Source organism: Hyaena hyaena, unplaced genomic scaffold (assembly GCF_003009895.1).
Source record: "Hyaena hyaena isolate Hyena2069 unplaced genomic scaffold, ASM300989v1 scaffold_10, whole genome shotgun sequence".
In the NCBI taxonomy this organism is placed as follows: Eukaryota; Metazoa; Chordata; class Mammalia; order Carnivora; family Hyaenidae; genus Hyaena; species Hyaena hyaena.
Window position 1 is genome coordinate 4,458,026 of NW_024080642.1, and position 13,095 is coordinate 4,471,120.

At 38.2% G+C, this 13,095-nt stretch overlaps 1 protein-coding gene and 1 pseudogene across 1 annotated transcript in view; one reads left to right on the forward strand and one right to left on the reverse strand.

Annotated features, from left to right (window-relative positions):
• TAOK1 (TAO kinase 1) overlaps positions 1–13,095 on the forward strand; it is a 155,013-nt gene that overhangs the window by 20,989 nt on the left and 120,929 nt on the right. The gene's annotated exons all lie outside the window — the stretch shown is intronic.
• The window catches only part of LOC120245810, a 6,609-nt pseudogene continuing 4,899 nt past the window's right edge, over positions 11,386–13,095 (reverse strand).

Here is a 13,095-nt window from a genome sequence, read left to right on the forward strand (position 1 = left end):
TTTTTAATTTAAATTTTAGTTAATATACAGTGCAATATTGGTTTCAGGAGTAGAATTCAGTGATTCATCACTTACATACAACACCCAGTACTCATTACAACAAGTGCCCTCCTTAGTACCCATCACCCATCTAACTCATCTCCCACCCACCAACCTCCCTCCATTAGCCCATAGTTAGTTCTCTATCATTAAGAGTCTCTTGTTGTTTGTTTCCCTCTCTTCTCTTTATTTTCTTCCCCTTCCCATATGTTCATCTATTTTGTTTCTTAAGTCCACATATGAATGAAATCATATGGTATTTGTCTTTCTCTGATTGACTATTTCACTTAGCATACTGAACACGTCATTGCAAATGACAAGATTTCATTCTTTTTTATGGCTGAGAAATATTCCGTTGCATATATATACCACATCTTCATCAGTTGATGGATATTTGGCCTGTCTATAGTTGGCTATAGTTTGGCTATAGTTGATAATGCTGCTATAAACATTGGTGTGTATGTACCCCTTCAAATTTGTATTTTTGTATCCTTTGGGTACATACCTAATACTGTAATTGCTGGATCCTAGGGTATTTCTATTTTTAGTCTCTTGAGAAACCTCCATACTGTTCTCCAGAGTGGCTGTACCAGTTTGCATTCCCACCAACAGTGCAAGAGGGTTCACCTTTTATCACATCCTCGCCAACACCTGTTGTTTCTTGTGTTGTTAATTTTAGCCATTCTGACAGGTGTGAGGTGGTATCTCATTGTGGTTTTGATTTGTACTTCCCTGATGATAAGTGATGTTGACCATCTTTTCATGTGTCTGCCATCTGTATGTCTTCTTCGGAAAGTGTCTCCTCATGCCATCTGCCCATTTCTTAACTGGGTTGTTTGTTTTTTAGGTATTGAGTTTGAGAAGTTCTTTACAGATTTTGGATAGTAATCCTTTATTAGATAATCATTTGCAAATATCTTCTCACATTCCGTAAGCTGCCTTTTAGTTTTCTTGATTGTTCCCTTCACTGTGCAGAAGCTTTTTATCTTGATGAAGTCCCAGTAGTTCATGTTTGCTTTTGTTTCCTTTGCCTTTGGCGACTTGTCTGGTAAGAGGTTGGTGTGGTCAAGGTCAAAGAAGTTGCTGCCTGTATTCTCCTCTAGGATTTTGATAGTTTCCTCTCTCACATTTAGGTCTTACATCCATTTTGGATTTATTTGTTTATGGTGTAAGAATGTGGTCCAGTTTCACTCTTCATGTTGCTGTCCAGTTTTCCCAACACCGTTTGTTGAAGAAACTGTCTTTTTTTCGTTGGATATTCTTTCCTGCTTTGTTGAAGATGAGTTACCATATAGTTGTGGGTCTTTTTTTGGGTTTTCTGTTCTGTTCCATTGATCTGTGTGTCTGTTTTGTGCCAGTACCGTACTATCTTGATGACTACAGCTTTGTGATAAAGCTTGAAATCTAGAATCATGATGCCTATTCATGATTCTATTCGAGGCTTTCGAGGTCTTTTGTGGTTCTATACTAATTTCAGGATTGTTTTAGCTCTGCCAAAAATGCTGGTGGTATTTTGATAGGGATTGAATTAAATGTGTAGATTGCTTTGGGTAAAATAGACATTTTAACCATGTTTATTCTTCCAATCCATGAGCATGAATGCTTTTCCATTTCTTTGTGTCTTTTTCACTTTCTTTCATAAGTGTTCAAGGGAGTGCCTGGGTGGCTCAGTTGGTTAAGTGTCCGACTCTTGATTTCAGCCCAAGTCATGATCTTACAGTTCATGGGTTCAAGCCCCGTGTCAGGCTCCACATTGTCCATGTGGAACCTGCTTGGGATTCTTCATCTCTCCTTCTCTCTGTCCCTCCCCTGTGCTTGCTCGCTATCTCAAAAAAATAAACTTAAAAAAAAAGTGTTCTATAGTTTTCAGAGTATTATAATTAGAAATTTAAAAAATTTTTCTTGGGGTACCTGGGTGACTCAGTTGGTTAAGCCTCCGACTTCGGCCCAAGTCACGATCTCATGGTCCATGGGTTCAAGCCCCGCATCGGGCTCTGTGCCGACAGCTCAGAGCCTGGAACCTGTTTTGGATTCTGTGTCTCCCTCTCTCTCTGCTCCTCCCCAGTTTGTGCTCTGTCTCTCTCTCTCTGTCTCAAAAATAAATCAATGTTAAAAAATTTTTTTCTTAATATTTTATTTATTTTTGAGACAGAGAGAGACAGCATATGAGCAGGGGAGAGGCTGAGAGACAGGGAGACACAGAAGCCAAAGCAGTCTCCAGGCTCTGAGCTGTGAGCACAGAGCTTGACGTGGGACTCAAACCCACAAACCATGAAATCACAACCTGAGCCGAAGTTGGACGCTCAACCAACTGAGCGGGCAGAGTGCCCTATAATTAGAAATTTTAGTGCAGATAAAGTAATTATGGGACTTATCTCACTAAATATTTGAATATTGTCCTTTGACTTGGTATTGAAAGGTGCCTGTTAATTTTATACATAAAAACAATTTTTGAAGTTCTACATGTTACTTAATTTCAGGTAACTAACATAAAAACATAAAATACATTAAATAGACAATAAAAATATGTAGGTGAAAATAAAGATAGAATAACAAGATTAGTCTTCTAGTAAAGTCTGATAGTAAAGTATGATATTTAGTATTTTTTAAGCTTTATTGAGGTATAGTCAATATAAAAATAATTGCATAGGGGCACTTGGTTGGCTCAGTTGGTAGAGCATGTGACTCTTGATCTCAGGGTTGTAAGTTTGAGCCCCTTATTGGGTGTAGAGATTACCTAAAAATAAAATCTTTTTAAAAAAGTAACTGCACATATTTAGTATGTTCATTTTGGTGAGTTTGAACATAAGCATACACTTGTGATACCATCACTATAAATAAGGTAGTAAACACATCCATCACCTCCAAAAGTTTCCTTGTGTTCTTTTGTGGTGGTTAGTTTGTTTTTGTGGTAAGAACATTTAACATGAGAGCTATCCTCTCAACATTTTTGTGTCTACTTTTGGAAGAAACGGACTGAGAATTTGACTTTCCTTGCTTTTGTTCAAAGTAAGGAAAGAAGTAGTCACACATAAGATTCGCAGTGCCCATTAGATTTAATGGGAAAAAGAGCTGATGTAGTCATTTCGTAAGAAGTCTTAGAGAAAATAATTGGATCATCAGAAAAGGGGTGGGTATGTATTGGAAATTAATAAGTCAAATAGACATATCGTGTAGTTTTTTCCATTAATGCAAGCTGAAGGTATACATTTGTCATCATTTAGCCATGTTTAATTTTAAAACTATGTTGAGTAAAATTTTTATTTATCTTTATTTTATTTTTTATGAAAGTTTTTTTAAAGTTTATTTATATTGAGAGGGGAAAAAGGAGTGGGAGAGGGGCAGAGAGAGAGAATCCCAAGGAGGCTCCACACAGTCAGCTCAGAGCCTGACATGGGGCTTGATCTCAAGAACCATGAGATCATGAACTGAGCTGAAATAAAGAGTCTGATGCTTAATCGACTGAGCTACCCACGTGTCCCTATTTATTTATTTTTAAGGTAAACTCTACTTCCATTGTGGGGTTTGAATTTACCATTCTGAGATCAAGAGTTGAATGCTCTACTGACTGAGCCAGTCAGGTGCCTCTTGAGTAAAATTTTAAAAACCGATTAGAGATTTTATTTTCCTTCCTTAGATTATATTCAGTATCATATTTGGAACTTCAGAGAGGCAAATTAAAAAAAGAAAGAAAAAAGAGGTGCCTGGGTGCTAAGCGTCCAACTTGTTTGGCTCAGGTCATGATCTCACGGTTCATGGGTTCAAGCCCCACATTGGGCTCTCTGCTGACAGTGTGGATCTCTGCTTGGGATTCTCTCTCCCTCTCTCTTTCTCTGTCCCTCCCCACTCACACTTTCTCTTTCTCTCAAAAATAAATAAACTTAAAAATAGGTACATTTGAGCTCACTAGTTTTCTAAAAGATCTGCTTATTCAAGGCCATGTTATCTTTCATTCATCTTTTATTATTAGATAAGTATTTGTTAAATAAAATTGTAGTTTTTTCTGTATTTGCCTTTTCCTCTCAGTCATTTCTGAATCTGCAGCATTTAGGTTGGTGCCTGGGACTTGGTAAAGTCCTAGTAAATATTGAACGAGTTATGCTTATTCTAGTTTACTGGTTGGTTTTGATATTGTCCAGTTACGTCAAACAAAGGCAGGTTGGTTTAAGCCTGATAGAAGCAAGAATGTTTGATCTAAAAAAAAAAAAAAAAGATCTTCTTGGAGTACCTTTTCCCCATGAGTTATTGTATAGTTTTGGATATTGGAGCATGGAACATCATTAAACCTTAATAATTTGCTATGATAATTATATCTTTCTTTTTTTTTTTTAATATTTATTTTTGAGAGACAGAGAGACAGAGCATGAGCAGGGGAGGGCAGAGAGAGAAGGAGGCACAGAATCTGAAGCAGGCTCCCAGCTCGGAGCTGTCAGCACGGAGCCTGATGTGGGGCTCAAACTCACAAACCATGAGATCATGACCTGAGCCGAAGTCGGCTGCTTAACCAACTGAGCCACCCAGGTGCCCCGATATTTATATCTTTCACCGTTTGATCAAAACTGATATTTCTTCTAAATTTTTACATGTTTTCAAGACATTTTGCTTCTTTTTTTCGGGTATTGTCCTTTTACTTAAAGAGCTTTTACAGCAATTGCTTAGAATAGAATGCATCTCACATTTGCTAATATTCTGGTATATCATAAAAATTCATTAACTGTGGGGGTGCCTGGGTGACTTCATCAGTTAAGTGTCCAATTTCGTTTCAGGTCATGATCTCACGGTTTGTGAGTTCGAGCCCCATGTCAGGTTCTGTGTTGACAGCTCAGACCCTGGATGGAGCCTGCTTCAGATTCTGTTTCCCTCTCTGTTCCTCCTCTGCTCAGCACATACAGTCTCTCTCTCAAATAAATAAATATTTAAAAAATTCATTGTGAAGGAGTAAGTGTTGTGAAAATTTTATATTTCTTCTATTGGATTAATTATAGAAATTAAAGTAAATGCTGGAATATAATTTGATACAGAACTCTCAGTAGTTAAGGGCTTATTATAACTTTCGATATTTCACTAAAGAGTCTGGCATTCTTTTTTGTATTTTTTTCCAGCATTATAACGGACATACTATATAATGTGTTTAAAAATTTTTTGTAATAATTTTAAGTTTACAGAAAAGCTGCAAAGTTAGAAGAATGTTCAGATATGCCTTTCATCTAGTTTACCCTAATCTTATGTAATCATAGGATAATTACCAAGACAAGGAAATCACATTGGTATAATATGTACTTAACTTTAGTCCTTACTTAAATTTTACCACATTTTTCATTAATAACTCTTTGCAGTTTCAGGATCTCACATTGCAGTTTGTTGTATGTCTTTGGTCTTCTCTAATCTGTGATGATACCTTGTATTTCATGATCTTGACTTTTTTTATTTTTTAAAGTAATCTCTGCACCCAACTTGGAGCTTGAACTCTTGACCCTATAATCAAGAGTTACCTGCTCTTCTGACTGAGCCAGCCAGGCACCACCTGGCACTTTTTTTTTAGTGTTGACACTTTTGATGAGTACTGGTCAGTTTTTGCTTTTGTTTTTGAGAGTGTATGCTAGTGGGGGGAGGGGTGCAGGGGGAGAGAAAGGGCGGAGAGAAAGAGAATCTTAAGTGGGACTCGATCCTGATCTCACAACCTTGGGATTATGACCTGAGCCGAAATCAGGTCAAATGCTTAGCTGACTGAGCCACCCAAGTGCCCCACTGGTCAGTTATTTAATTTATTTTATTAATTTTTTTGATTTACATCCAAATTAATTAGCATATAGTACAACAGTGATTTCAAGAGTAGATTCCTTAATGCCCCTTACCCATTTAGCCCATTGCCCCTCCCACTACCCCTCCAGTAACCCTCTGTTTGTTCTCCATATTTAAAAGTCTCTTAGTTTTTGTCCCCCTCCCTGTTTTTATATTATTTTTGCTTCCCTTCCCTTATGTTCATCTGTTTTGTATCTTAAAGTCCTCATATGAGTGAAGTCATGATATTTGTCTTTCTCTGACTAATTTCGCTTAGCATGAAACCCTCTGGTTCCATCCACATAGTTGCAAATGGCAATATTTCATTCTTTTTGATTGCCGAGTAATACTCCATTGTGTGTATATATACCATATCTTCTTTATCCGTTCATCCATGATGGACATTTGGGCTCCTTCTATACTTTGGCTATTGCTGATAGTGCTGCTATAAACATTGGGGTGCATGTGCCCCTTTGAAACAGCATACCTGTATCCATTGGATAAATACCTAGTAGTGCAGTTGCTGGGTCATAGGGTAATTCTAGTTTTAATTTTTTGAGGAGTCTCCATACTATTTTCCATATTGGCTGCACTGGTTTGCATTCCTACCAGCAGTGCAAAAGAGATCCTCTTTCTCTGTATCCTCTCCAGCATCTGTTGTTGCCTGAGTTGTTAATGTTAGCCCTGGTCAGTTATTTTTAATGTCTCTCAATTTGGGCATGTTTGGTGTTTTCTCATTAGTTTGAGGATATGTATTTGTTAAAAATAATGCAGAATGGTATGGTGCCCTTCTCAGTGCATCATAATGAGGGATATGACACATGCTATTGATAGATCTTATTACTCTTGATGTTAACCTGGTTCATTTGCTACATGTGATTATCTGTCACATTTCTCCCTGTTTTACTATTTTCCCCTTTGTAATTGATTAGTATCCTGAGGTTCTTTTGTCAAAACCCAAAACTGACAAGTATATATTACTTATTAACTAAACTGCAGACTTTATTTGGATTTCACCAGCTTTTCTATTATATATTCTGTTTTTATCACAGTTTCCTTTGGAATGTAAGTTTCTCAGTCCTTTCTGTCCTTATTTTTCATAACTTTGATAGTGTTGTGGGGTTTTGGCTTCATATCTTGAAAAATATCCCTATTTAGGTTTGTCTGATGTTACTCTCATGAGCCTGAGGTGATGGGTTTTTGGAAAGAATACCATGGAAGTGTAGTGTCTTCTTCCCCAGCGCATCATATCAGGAGGTATATGAAGGTCATGTGACAACACTTGCTATTAGCCTTCCTTACCTGATTAATGAATGTTTGTCAGGTTTTACTACTGTACAGAGTTACTATTTTTCTCTTTCCCTACTCTGTTTCTTTGGAAGTGAGTCACTAGATGTAGCTCATCCCTTAAATGGGGAGGAGTCTCATGTAATTTTGATTTGCATTTCTTTGATGTCTCTTCCTCTTTTTTTAATCTTAAAAAAATGTTTATTTTGAGAGAGAGGGGCACCTGGGTGGCCCAGCCAGTTGAGCATCTGACTTTGGCTCAGGTCATGATCTCACAGTTTGTGAGCTCCAGCCCCACATCAGACTCACTGATGTTAGTGCTGCCTAGCCTGCTTCGTATCCTCTGTTGCCCTCTTGCTCTGCCCCTCCCCCACTCATATTCTTTCTCAAAAACATAAAAAATTTTTTAAAATATTTGAGGGAGGGAGAGGCAGAGAGAGAAGGAGAAAGAGACTCCCAGATAGGCTCTTTGCTAAGCATGGAGATGTGGACCTTGATCTTACAAGAGCTGAGCCAAAATCAAGAGTCAGAGGCTTAACAGACTGAGCCACGTAGGCACCTCTGATGTCTCTTCTTATGTGCTTGTTTGCTATCTGTGTTTCTTTTTTTAAAAAAGTTTTTAAAATGTTTACTTATTTTGAGAGAGAAAGAGAGACAGAGCATGAGCAGGGGAAGGGCAGAGAGAGGGAGATTCCAAAGAGCATAGTTAGGATAGAGCCTGACATGGGGCTCGAACCCACGGAATCACGAGATCATAACCTAAGTCGAAGTCAGACACTTAACTGACTGAGCCACCTAGGTGCCCCTAGGTGCTTTGCTTTTTAATGTGAGTTTTAGAATTAGTTTGTCAGTTTCTTAAAAAAAAAAAAAAAAAAAGACCACTGGTCTTTTGAGATTGTGTGGCATCTTAGAACATTTTGGAGAGATTGACACTTCGACAGTATTGAGTCCTCCAGTCCACCAGTAGGGCATATCTCTTTGTTTATTTAGGTTATCTGTGATTTCTGTCATCAGCGCTTTGTAGTTACCAGCATACGAATCTTGCACATATTTGTTAAATTTATCCCTAAGTAATGATTTTTGATGTTAATTGTAAATGTTACTTTTTTCCTCCAAAATTTGATTTTGCTACTACTGGGTAAAAATAAAGTTGATTTTTGTGTATTGACTTTGTATTGTACAACCTTGGTAAATCACTTATTAGTAAGTTTGAGAAGCTATTTTATAGATTATTTGGGATTTTCTAAATAGACAGTTTATGATTAAAGACAATTGTATTTCTTCCTTTCCGATGTGAATGCTCTTTCTTCTACTTATTATTTATTTACTTACTTATGCTTTATTGCACTGGCTAGATCCTTTAGTACAATTTCAAATATGTGTGGTAAGAGTGGATATCCTTGCCTTGTTCACCATCTTATGGGGAAAGTAGTCTTTCATCGTTACATGTGATATTAAAAGTAGGGTTCTTATAGCCTCACAGATCTTTTTTTTATGAAGTTAAGGAAATTCCTTCTATTTTCAGTTTGCTGAGAATTTTTGCCATGAATGAATTGAACTTTGTCAAATTTTTTTGTCTCCCCTGAAATCATATGATTATACTTCTTAAGTCTAATATAGTGAGTTATATAGGTTGATTTTCCACTGCAGGGATAAACTCCAGTTGGTAATGATGCATTATTATTTTCATAAGTTGCTAGGTTCTACTTACTAATGTTTTGTTCAGAGTTTTTACATTCATATTCAAGGGAGATACTGGTCTGTAGATTTCTTGTTCATATCTGATTTTGGTATCATGATATTGTTGACTTCTTAAGTTAAATTGATAGTGTTTATATGCTAGAACTGTTTATATAGAACTGATGTTATTCCTTTTCTTTTAATGTTTATTTTGAGACAGTACATGCAAGCACGAGTGGGGGAGGGGCAAAGAGAGACGGAAAGAGAGAATCTTAAGCAGGTTTTGCACTGTCAGCACAGAGCCTGACTCAGGGCTTCATCCCATGAACCATGAGATCATGACCTGAGCCATGATGAAGAGTCAAATGCTTAACTGACTGAGTCACCCAGGTGCCCTGATGTTATTTCTTTCGTAGAATTTGCCAGTGAAACTATTTGAGCCCAGTTTTCTTTGTGGCTAGGTATTTAAATTCAGTTTATTTAGGGGTACCTGGATGGCTCAGTTGGCTAAGCATCTAACTCTTGATTTGGTTCAGGTCATGATCTCACGATTCATGAGATCCAAGCCCCATGTTTGGCTCCGTACTTAAAGCACAGAACCTGCTTGAGATTCTCTGTCTTGACTCACTCTTTCACTTATGCTGCGCACACACACTTTTCTCTCTCTCTCAAAATAAACATTTAAAAAATGCAACTTATTTAAAACAAACATAGTTAGGGGTGCCAGGCTGGCTTAATCCAAAGAGCATGTGATTCTTGATCTGGGGTAATGAGTTCAAGCCCCGCGTTTGGTTTAGAGATTACTAAAAAAGTAAATAAACTTAAAAAAAAAAAAAAAAAAGTAAAACTGTTATTTAGGTTGTCTGTTTATTCTTGAGTTAACTTTGATAGTTTATCAAATTAACTGATAAAAATTATTCATAATATTGTCTTATAATTTTACTTATTTAAAGTATTTTTGAGAGAGAGTGAGCATGTGTGAGTGGGTGAGGGTTGGGGTAGGGGGTGGATGGAGGATCTGAAGCAGAGAGCCCCATGTGGGGCTTGAACTCAGAAACCATGAGATCATTTATCTGAGCCAAAGTCTGACGCTTAAGTGACTGAGCCACTAGGAGCCCCTGTCTGTAGGGTCTGTAGTGATATCCTCTTTTTAATTCCTGATCCTAGTAATTTGTATCCTTTCTCTCTTTCTGTATCAGTTGGCTCGAGATTTATCTGTTTTATCTTTTCAAAGAACTGGATTTTGGTGAAATTGAGTTTTCTCTTGGTTTGTTTTCTTTTCAATTTCATTGGGTTTTACTCATTATTTCTGCTTTTATTGTGTTTAATTTGCTTTTGTTTTTGTTTTTGTTTATTTTTTAAGCTGGAAGCTTGTACTATGACTTCAAATCTTTCTTATTTTCTAATGCAAGGATTTAATGTTATAAAATTTCCTTTTTGGGGCGCCTGGGTGGCTTAGTTGGTTAAGCGTCCGACTTTCGCTTAGGTCATGATCTCACGGTTCGTGGGTTCGGGCCCCGCGTCGGGCTCTGTGCTGACTGCCAGCTCAGAGCCTGGAGCCTGTTTCAGTCTGTGACTCCCTCTCTCTCTGACCCTCCCCTGCTCACGCTGTCTCTCTCTCTCTCTCCTAGAAATAAATAAAACATTAAAAAAAAAAAAATTTAAAATTTCCTTTTAAGTACTTGTTTAGTTCTGAACCACAGAGTTTGATATCCTGTTTCCACTTTTTTTCAATTCAAAATATTTTCTAATTTTCCTATATGCTTCTCTTTGACCTATCACATGTTTTTATTTTTCACTGTTTAAAGTTTATGTGGTATTTTAATTGGTATGACACTTGGATAGTTGGTTGCATTGTTTACATTGTAGATTTTTTTTTTTTTTTTACAGCATGGCAATGTATACCATTCTGATATATATAGTACACAAGATCTATTGGAACAGTTTTGCACAATACATGCAATATTGAATTTATACATTGGATCCCAGGATGTGGTTGACTGGAAAAAAAAGTTGGATGAGGCAAGAGGGAAACTGGAGTTATATCGCACACAGTAAATACATATCTGGTTTGAAGAACAACTGCAGCATATGCAGCATTGGCAGTAGTGCATCTGGGGAGGTAGAACTATTTTACATTAACCAATTTAGGACTACATATAATAGGTATAATCCAACATCAGGATATGGCTGCAGGGTTTTGTGAGGTATTCCTATTTGTAACTTTAGGAAACTGCTATTTTTCCTAGATTATTTTAATATTATTAGAGTAGTAGATAATAAGGACAATATATACAACCTCCAACTTTTTTTTTTTTTAAGTTTATTTATTTTTGAGAGACAGAGAGACAGAGCATGAGCAGGGGAAGGCCAGAGAGAGAAGGAGGCACAGAATCTGAAGCAGGCTCCAGGCTCTGAGCTGTCAGCACAGAGCCAGACACAGGGCTCAAACTCCCGAATTGTGAGATCGTGACCCGAGCCAAAGTCAGCCGCTTAACCAACTGAGCCACCCAGGCGCCCCTAAAACCCCCAACTAAAATCTTTTTGTAGCCTAAATAGTGAAGTGGTACAACAGTAAAAAAATTTTAAAACTACAGTTCATTTTGGCTCTCCTTGAAGTGTATCTGTATTCTTCAAATGGGCGTCTTTCTCAGGAGTCAGATTCAACTTCACATCCAAGACTCCATTCTGTCTCAGGATGCAAGGAACACAGACGAAGACATCATCTTTTATTCCATAGAAACCCTTAATCGTGGTGGAAATCGGATGCATCCCACCTAAGATTCTTCATTATACTTTCTGCCAAATCTGCCACAGAATGTGTAGTCTTTCAGTTTGATCACCTTATAGGCACTGTCAACCATACATTTCTGAGCCTCTTTCCACTGTTCCTTATCTGCATCAGTGTCTCTGTCAGGGTGCAGATTCTTCTGGGAGACATCAGCAACATTTTCTCCATGCAGGGTACACTAGCCTCCATGCTCACCTAGGATCCACCCATGACAGCTTAATGGGTAAACTCCCAGCCTTTCCCCCATTAGGTAACGGAACTGGGCTGAATCCAGATTGCAACCGCTTCCACTAACATAGTGTTTGAGAAAGGTGCTTATCTTCCAAGGCACATATGTCAAGATATCCACTGGAGTGGAAACAACAAGCAACTTGCAGTTGAGGCTGTATTTTACAGTAATTAGAAATGATGCATTTAAATATGTTCGCATTATGCTATTCACACTCTTGCTGATATGCCCCCAGCTGTGATAATAACCAGCTAGGAGTTTGCAGTTATGATATAGTTTTACCAGAGGCAGTTTTTGGTGTTTTAAGGAAAAGGCTGCCGTGTTGGAGATCCATCATCTGTCCCTTCGGTTTATCTTTCATGATACCAGTAAGAACAAGTTCATTTTCCAAGTCCTTCATTAAGAGACTGATGGCAGGATGCCTGGGTGGCTCAGTAGTTAAACTCTTGGTTTCTGCTCAGGTCATGATCTCACAGTTGTGAGATCTAGCCTTGTGGGTGGCTCCATGCTGAGAGTTGGAGCCTGCTTCAGATTCTCTCTTTCTTTCCCTCTGCCCTTCTATATATGTATGTTTATTTTTTTTATTTATTTTTGAGACAGAGAGAAACAGCATGAGTGGGGTAGGGTCAGAAAGAAAGGGAGACACAGAATCTGAAGCACATTCCAGGCTCTGAGCTGTCAGCACAGAGCCTGATGTTGGGGCTTGAACTCACGAACCATGAGATTATGACCTGAGCTGAAGTTGGCTGCTTAACCAACTGAGCCACCCAGGTGCCCCATCCCTTCTGGATAGAGTTCACAAGCTCTCTCTCTCTCTCTCTCTCTCTCTCTAAAACAGAAGGAAAAAAAGAGACTGATGGTACAGGCCATGCCAACAGCACCAACCCAAAAAACTGTAATCTTATTCTTCGGGGTATGGCTGAGCTAGCTTGCGTCCTCCCTTCCTCCCTCCCTTCCAAGCTGATCCTGGAGAGTTGCCACATTGGATTTAGAACCAAAAGGAATTGAGAGTATTATTAGGCCAGGTAGGCGCGCACATGTATGGCGTTGGAATCAGACTTGGCGGCAGTGGCTCCAGTACCCGTACTATATGTTATTTAGAATTGTGGTGTTTACGCCCGAAAAACAAACAACCTAGTGAAGAAATGGGCAGAAGACATGAACAGACACTTCTCCAAAGAGGACATCCAGATGGCCAACAGACACATGAAATGATGCTCAGCATCCCTCCTCATCAGGGAGATACAAATCAAAACCACACTGAGATACCACCTCACACCAGTCAGAG